Source organism: Lolium rigidum, chromosome 5 (assembly GCF_022539505.1).
Source record: "Lolium rigidum isolate FL_2022 chromosome 5, APGP_CSIRO_Lrig_0.1, whole genome shotgun sequence".
NCBI classification, from domain to species: Eukaryota; Viridiplantae; Streptophyta; class Magnoliopsida; order Poales; family Poaceae; genus Lolium; species Lolium rigidum.
The window spans coordinates 63,254,842-63,263,613 of record NC_061512.1 but is presented as its reverse complement, the minus strand read 5'-3'; positions in this window follow the sequence as shown (position 1 = coordinate 63,263,613).

The window sequence follows — 8,772 nt, the reverse complement described above, 5'->3', positions numbered from 1 at the left end:
CAAAGTACTTTGCCCCAACGAAACAGCTGAGGTTGTCAATCTCACCGGCTTGTCTGTAACAAAGGGTTAACCGTATTGTGTGGAAGATGATTGTTTGCAAGAAAACAAGTAAAGAACAAGTATTGCGACAGATTTGTATTTCGAGTATAAAAGAATGGACCGGGGTCCACAGTTCACTAGAGGTGTCTCTCCCATAAGATAAAAGCATGTTGGGTGAACAAATTACAGTCGGGCAATTGACAAATAGAGAGGGCATAACAATGCACATACATGTCATGATAAGTACAGTGAGATTTAATTGGGCATTACGACAAAGTACATAGACCGCCATCCAACTGCATCTATGCCTAAAAAGTCCACCTTCAGATTATCATCCGAACCCCTTCCAGTATTAAGTTGCAAAGCAACAGACAATTGCATTAAGTATGGTGCGTAATGTAATCAACAACTACATCCTTAGACATAGCATCAATGTTTTATCCCTAGTGGCAACAAGCACAACATAACCTTAGAACTTTCATCCACTGTCCTAGGTATCAATGCGGGCATGAACCCACTATCGAGCATAAATACTCCCTCTTGGAGTTACTAGCATCAACTTGGCCAGAGCCTCTACTAATAACGGAGAGCATGCAAGATCATAAACAACACATAGGTAATAACTTGATAATTAACATAACATGGTATTCTCTATCCATCGGATCCCGACAAACACAACATATAGCATTACGGATAGATGATCTTGATCATGTTAGGCAGCTCACAAGATCCAACAATGAAGCACAATGAGGAGAAGACAACCATCTAGCTACTGCTATGGACCCATAGTCCAGGGGTGAACTACTCACTCATCACTCCGGAGGCGACCATGGCGGTGAAGAGTCCTCCGGGAGATGAATCCCCTCTCCGGCAGGGTGCCGGAGGAGATCTCCGGAATCCCCCGATATGGGATTGGCGGCGGCGGCGTCTCCGGAAGGTTTTCCGTATCGTGGTTCTTCGTACTCGGGGTTTTCGCGACGGAGGCTTTAAGTAGGCGGAAGGGCAACGTGGGGGCCACACGAGGGCCCCACACCATAGGTCGGCGCGGCCGGGGCACGGGCCGCGCCGCCCTATGGTGGCGGCGCCTCGTGGCCCCACTTCGACTCCTCTTCGGTCTTCTGGAAGCTTCGTGGCAAAATAGGACCCTGTGCGTTGATTTCGTCCAATTCCGAGAATATTTCGTTACTAGGATTTCTAAAACCAAAAACAGCAGAAAACAACAACTGGCTCTTCAGCATCTTGTTAATAGGTTAGTTCCAGAAAATGCACGAATATGACATAAAGTGTGCATAAAACATGTAGATATCATCAATAATGTGGCATGGAACATAAGAAATTATCGATACGTCGGAGACGTATCAGGCAAGCGCGAACAGATGGTCATAAGCGTCCCAGGGCGCATCCGGAGTGCTCAGAGATTGCTCAGCCCTACGCTCTGCTACCTTCTTGAACGCGTGCGGCTGTGAGTCCGGGAAAAACCCTGCAAGGAAAGAGAGAAGAAAAGATAAGGACATACAACCGGAAAACATAAGCTTATAAGCAAAGGGGAAAGAAAAATAACTTACTGAGGGCCAGCGCATCGGCCTGAATGACCAACCGGTCATACTCAGCCTGTCCGTGGTAAGGGCGGTGATCCGGGCTTGCGCCTCTTTCTGCAACCGGGTCTCCTCCTCCAGCTCCTTCCGCGGTTGGCTGCTGGCGTCAGTGAAGTCCTTCAAGGACTCATCAAGCTTGGCCTCAGCAGCAGCCTGGGCCTCCTTCAGCTCCCGATCATGCCGGAGTTCAGCCTGCATGAGCTGATCCTTAAGCGCAGCGGAGATGGTCTCCTGAGCGTCCAGGGCCTTGCGGTGCTCCAGGACAAGCTGCTCCTTTTCGGCTGTCATCCGGAAGAAGGAACGATTAACAAAAAGAATCCGGTAGGTTCAAAGGATGCAAGACAAACGAGAAAGAAAAGAGTACCTTTGAGCGCCGAGAGCTGGGCGGTGAGGTCCTCGAAGGAGGCTTCCAGAAGGGCAGCTGTGGAAAAAACTCACCTTGGCACTTGCTGTGGGCCTCGGAAAGGAACCGGTGCTCCCACAGAAGCTCCTCGAAGAGCTCCTTCCGGCTGTCCAGCATGCCCTGTCCAAAGGAAAGATTCAGGTAAGGCTATGCCGGCAATCAAAAAAGTTTCGCGCTAAGAGCTACGTGCTTAACCCGAAACTCGGGGACTGGCTATGCCCGTTTTTTGTGTTTCTAAAGAAGTTTCGCGCTAAGAACTGCGCTCTCAACCCAAAACTCGAGGACTGGCTATGCCGGTTTTTTGTGTTCCAAAAGAAGTTTCCCACTAAGAACTGCGCTCTCAACCCGAAACTCGGGGACTGGCTATGCCGGTTTCTTATGTTTCTACGGAAGTTTCGCGCTAAGTACTACGTACTCAACCCGAAACTCGGGGACTGGGAGGATATACTTATAAGCTGGAAGATTGAAAACCGGCATTGTTGAAAGGGGAAAAAGTTTTGGAGGTGGAACTTACCACCACGTTGCCGCTAACGTCGTGCCACGCAAGGTCAAACTCCTTGACAGCGCGTTTAAGCCGGCTCATGTGTTGGGCCGAGCTCCGCGGGCCGGAAGGGTCAGCAATCCGTAGCTTCTCCTTGCTCAAGCTGCGAGTGGCCAGGGACAGGTCCGCCAGGTTCCACTTTTCGGCGTACGCCTGCAGCGGGCCCAGGCTGATCTCGTCGCGGGTGAGCTCAGTGATCCGGCCCAGCTGAGCTGAAGCCTTTTCACTGGCTGTAACGGCGGCGCGGCCGGCATGAAGAACCAGCGACTGCGAGCCGGAGGAAGGGGCAGTTGCCACCGTGACCACCGCAGCAAGTTGCTGGGCGGTGAGCTTGGCACCCACCGGTTGAGGTGGCTTGGCAGCGGCTAGCTTGCCGGTAGGAGCAGCCATCATGGATGCTGGCGCGTCCTTGGATGGCGCAGGAGCTTCCGGTGCTTCCTTTGCCGGTGGTGAGCTTGCCGGCGCGGAGGTTTCCGGCACGGTCTTGGAGGGGGAGGTAGAGGCCTTCTTCTTCTTCTTCTTCTTGGGCATCGATGGAACCGGAGGTTCCGCCCGGATGGGTTCTTCGGTGCCGGTGCCGATGTTGCTGGCGCCGGTGTCTTCAGCTTCTGGAGGGTAAAAGAAATCCTCCTCTGCGCGGTGATGAGAAATATCTGGGGCCGCGCGCCCTGCACTTGTAGTGCCTCCCAGAGGGGAGGCTGAAGATTTGCCGGCACCAGATGGTACCGGACTTGCTTGAGGAGGAGGTGAGGTCCTGGCAGCATCCTCGGATGCTTCCGGCCTCATGCCCGTGGCGCTCCTAGTAAGGCTAAGGGCAGGCCTAAAAAAGAAAAAGGAAAAAGGAAAAGGAGAGAGTTAGAAAAAGCAACCGGACGAAGAAAGTCACAGGCGAAAGACAAAGGAAAAGAAAATCCGGAAGCTTACCCGGTAGCGACTGGAAGTTGCTTCCGGTACCGCTTCGTGGTGTAGGGCTTGCTGCCGTCCTTTCGGGAGCGCTTGTCGGGTGGAGCCTCGCTGGAGCCGACCTCGGGGGCCGGTGCCTTGTTCTTCTGGCCCCGAGAGGTTAGGTTGTCCAGGAACTCCTGGCCAACCTCGGCCTGCAGCGGGGTAGCGCTCCACAACCTGAGGGTTGGCGCGGGCTGAGTGGAGATCTACAGAGAGACAACATAAAAGAAAGCGGATGAGTAAAATACCTCAAGGATGGTGATTTCGTCATCAGAATCGGAATCAATGATTGAAGAGTTACCGGGGTGCTCGGTATGCGTCGGTCCCATCTTGTGTTTGCCCTTGACGTAGGGGTCAGCGTCACAATCGTCCCGGAAAATCCGGTCGGGAGTGAAAGATGTCGGCTCCTCCTGGCGGATCCGGCAGAAGTTCTGAATGACAAAGAAAACATATTAGCACAAAATACTCGAAGTCATGCCGGTAAAAGGTTTCCGAAGATCCCGAGGTCTTACTCGTCGCGGAGGAGAGTTGTTGCGGCTGTAAGGGGCCAACCCGTACTTCCCGCTGGAACTCAGCGGGTTTTGACAAATCTGCTTGGCCTTAAGGACCAAGTAAGTGGAGCTCAAGCGGTGAGTTGTGATCCTAGTCGGGTCAATTGGTCCCGACATTTGGCTGAACTTGTGGGCGCGCCGCTGGAGGGGCAGCACCCGGCGCGTGAGAAAAGCCCGGACCAAATCTTCCGTGCAGAGGTTGGTCTCCTTCTTGTTGGTGTCGATGAAGCCGGCTATCCGGATGGACTCCTTGTCATCCTTGGGGTAGTGGAGCCAGTTCATCATGGAGGGCGGCCCGGGAACATATGCCGGAAGATTGATGAAATCTTCCGGGCCGCCGTTCCGGACATAGAAGAAGGTCCTCTGCCAGGTCCGGACAGAGTCCAGGCCGGAGAGTTTGTAGAAAATGCTTCCGAGGAGGGGAGACAAGATGCAACCCCCGCACCGGACAAAAGGTTTGGGTTGAGGAAGTTTTCTATCTTGGATAGAATTCTTCCGGAGATAGTAAAAGAAAGAGAAGTTGTCGACGGTAGGAGTGATACCGGTGTATCCCTCCATGAAAGTGGCGAAGGAAGAATGGTAAAAGATCGAGTTGCCCGGAAGATGGTGGGGCTGAAGCTCGTAGAAGTTAAGGAAACGCCGAAAGAAGTCCGACGCTGGAAGGCCAAAGCCGCACTCAAAATGAGCGGCGAAGACCACGTACTCGCCCGGCTGAGGCTCGGGCTGGCGCTCCTTGCCGGGGATGTGGCACCACACCTCCTCCGGAATCCTCCGGGAGCGGTAGAGCCAATCTATCTCCGCTTGGGTCACGTCGGAGCCCATCCAGGCCCCGCGTGTGTAGGAGTCCAAATCTACACCGGAGCCCTGGCTTGAGCTGCCGGCTTCTCCTTGGTTACCGGTAGCTTGAGTTGAGCTACCGGTACCTGCTTCGCTCTGGGCAAGGTCTGCCTCGAGCCCGTCAGAGGGACGTTCGACCGACGTTTCTTCTCCGGAAGATGATGTGGGGATCACGGTATGATGACTACCGGCAGCGGAATCCGTTAGGTACTCCTCGGAAGATATTTTCCGACAAAGTTCAAGATCTAGCTAAAAACAGTTTTCCCCGGATCTAGCCTTGCGCAAAGATCTACAAGTAAGAGAAAAAGCAGAAGAAAAGGAAAGATAAATAAACTACCGGCCCAGAAGCAATGCGGTGAAGAGGGAAAGGACCAGTAAGTTCGCGAGGCTAACCTGAAGCGGCGGAGAACGGTGAAGACGCCGACCGCCGGAGTTGGGCAAGCTTGCAGATGATGGCGAATGGAAGTAAGGAAGAAGAGAGTGTCGCGGCGGCGCTCAGGGCAGAAGGTCCGAGGAGGCGATGAGAGATCTCAACAGGACAGGGGCCCGCGGAGCTTCTTCAGCAGTTCGTCGGTGAAGAGATCTTCGGCGGCAAACGGCGGCGAAGGAGCGCAAAGGGCAGTGGCTCTGAGTGCGCTGGAACTGGGCGCATGTGGGGAAGGCGAAGATGTGGAACCGTCGTGCTCTTAAATAGGGGGTGGTGTTCGTGGGCCGGCAACTGCTGGGCCGCGACGCTTCACCTCGTGGGCTGCCACGTGGCCCAAAGATACACGCGTGAAAAATAGGATGCCACAGGGAGGCCACACGGATCCGGAACGGCAGCGAGGATCCGGTGCGGCACATTTAATGCGAGCGCAGAAGCCGAAGGGAAGTGACCCCTGACGCAGTGGTGCGCCATTGCTATTTGGCTTAGCAGTGGCGCACCAGGTAGTGCGCCACTACTAGCTTCATGGTGCGCCACTCCTAAATGTCTGAGGTGCGCCACTAGACAGAAACAAGGTGCGCCACTACTAAAATTTGAAATTTCTAGATCTGGATCTGGATCTGGCACATTTTGTTTCGAATTTTTTTGGCTCGTTATTTTTCTCGTTCTTCTTGCTAGAATTATTTGTGCAATGTTCATTCTCATGTTTCTTAGCCAAGCCGCCGGTGAGGATGGATGAGAGAGGTAGGAGATGTGAAGAGAGGTGACGAGATGGATGATGTAGGAGAGGATGAACAAGAGGACGAGGGCCAGATGTAATGGAGGCCAGAGGGTCGCCGGAGGGTCGTCGGAGGGTCGTCGGAGGGTCGTTGTAGGGTCGTCGGAGAGTAACGTCACCGGAGGTCACCATAGTTGAGGAGCTCGCCGGAAAGTAAGGTCACCGGAGGTCGCCGGAGTGAAAGGAGAAGTAGAAGAAAAGGATGAAAGAGAGGAGGAGAGGAGAGGAGGAGAGCAGGAGGAGGAGAGGAGAATGAGAGCAGGAGAATGTGTGAAGGAGGAGGGAGGAGGGAGGAGGGGGTAAGTGGCTGGCTCCTCCCATTTTGAATCCCATTTTGAAATTCGTGGGCGGGAAGCTTAGAAGTGGCGCACCAAGGCATGGGTGCGCCACCGGTAATTTTTTCTATTTTTTGCCCAAAATCTAAAACCTGAAAAAAGTCCTGTTTCTGTTTTGAATTTGACGAATCCATTTTTTCTCTAAACGGACGTAGGCCGTTGAATTCGGATAGGAAATTTCGCGTAGATAGATTTTGATATAAAAAAGTTTTTCATCGGAGGTCGTATGCAACCAGAAATCCCGTTTTACCGAAAGATGACGCCATTTTGCATAATATATCGACTTCATTTTTTCAAAATTTCATTAAACCTAGATTACATAATACATGGGCAGTTCAATGGATTTTATTTTTTCAAATTTCTATCTATTTCTTTTATTTTTTGCAAACCCGAAAAGGCGATCCACGGGGGGGGTGGAAATGTTTGGGCACCACTTAGCAGTGGCGCACCAAGCATGGTGCGCCACTACTAAGTGATGCCCAAACATGTCCATCATCCCCTCCCCCCATAGAAATGGCGCACCATGTAGAGGTGCGCCACTGCTACAGAAAATAGCAGTGGCGCACCTCTGCACAGTGCGCCATTACTATGTATAAGGCTGGGTCAAACCCATGGTCAAACTTAGTGGTGGCGCACCACAGAAGAGGTGCGCCACTACTACATTTTTTATAGTGGCCCACCACTTTCCGGTGCGCCACTGCTAAGTAGTAGTGGCGCACTGCCCTCCTGGTGCGCCACTAACACCCATCTTACGGCTAGGCCTTTTCCTAGTAGTGAGATACGCATGTACAAAAACCTGTAACCTTGTTCGATCATGGAATAGAGAGATCCAGAGTTGAGTTAGTTCTTGTGTTCTTCTTCTTCTACCTCTGGCCAAGGCCTAGTTCATCAGGAGAGCATCCGGAATTCATCCCCGTATAACCAAAACCCTCACCCGAATCATCTAGCGCACATTCGGCCCCAACTTAAGCCATCCCATGGCATCTGTCTATTCACCACGACGACATAGGCACAAGATATATATATATATATATATATATATATATATATATATATATATATATATATATATATATGAGCAACAAGTGATAGCAAGATATAATAGATACTTCAAGCTCGATGGCTATCACAAGGAAAGTAAGCTCGGGTATAGAAATAACCGAGGCACGCGGAGACGAAGATGTATTCCCGTGTTCCCTTCCTTTGCAAGGAGGTACGTCACGTTTGGAGAGGTGGAGGTCCCACGAATGATTCCCCAACGCCACGAAGGCTCACCTTCTTCTCCGAGCCAAACCCACGAAGGATAATGGCCCTTTCCTTATGGTTAGCTTTTCCTCCACTCCGGAGATGGCAAGCACCAAAACCACTTCACAAGCTCCATGAAGGAGAAGCCCGGGCCTCTTCACAATCTTCTTTGAAGAGATCACCGGAGCACTAACCGCCAAGCCAACTAGGAGGTCTCCCTCCAAGAGTAACAAGCTCACGGTCTCTCACTCGAACTAATCGTGGTGGAGAGCTCAGCACTATGCAATGATGCAAAGCAAGAACACTAGAGGTGTTCAAATCCTCCACACTCAAATCCCACCAAAGCAACAAATGCTAGGATGTGATTAGAGAGGAAGAACAAAGCGGAAATCAACAAATGACTCCAAGATCTAGATCCAAAGGGTTCCCCTCACTTAGAGGAGAGATGGATTGGTGGGGATTGTAGATCTAGATCTCCTCTCTTAGATCCCTCAAGAATGAGCAAGAATCATGGGGGGAATCAAGAGAGAGGGCAAGTTCTTCAAAGTCAACAATGGAGGGGAGAGAGTGGAAGAACTTGTTTAGCCCAAGGTGGAAGAAGGGCTATTTATAGCCCAAGAGAAAATATAACCGTTGGGGAAAAGTTGGGCTGAGTAAGCAAGATGAATAAAGGTGAAAGCACTGTTCAAAGAGATTTTTAGAACTCCCATTTTGCAGAAGAATCTAACAAACTGATCTGTAAAAAATGTAATTAGCAGTTAGAGAAGTAACTGAATGAGGAAGAAACCAAACACAGTAACCATTTTCCTTTTGTATTCACCCAAAATATACTTGAAACTTGGCCAAAAGGCTTCTTTCATTATTTAGATATTGCAGAGAAGTTCACCAAATCTCTTTTCAGAGTTGACCAGCAAAAATTCTTCCTCAAGTCATAGTTAGTCCCCTTCTTCCAATCCAAGTGTTCCGACCCAGGCTGCAACACCCAGCTGGACACGGGGGGTAATTTCGTGGTTAAACTCCTTCTCTCGGTCCAAATGCTCCGACCCGGGCCGCAACACCCAGCTGAGCACAGGAATGTT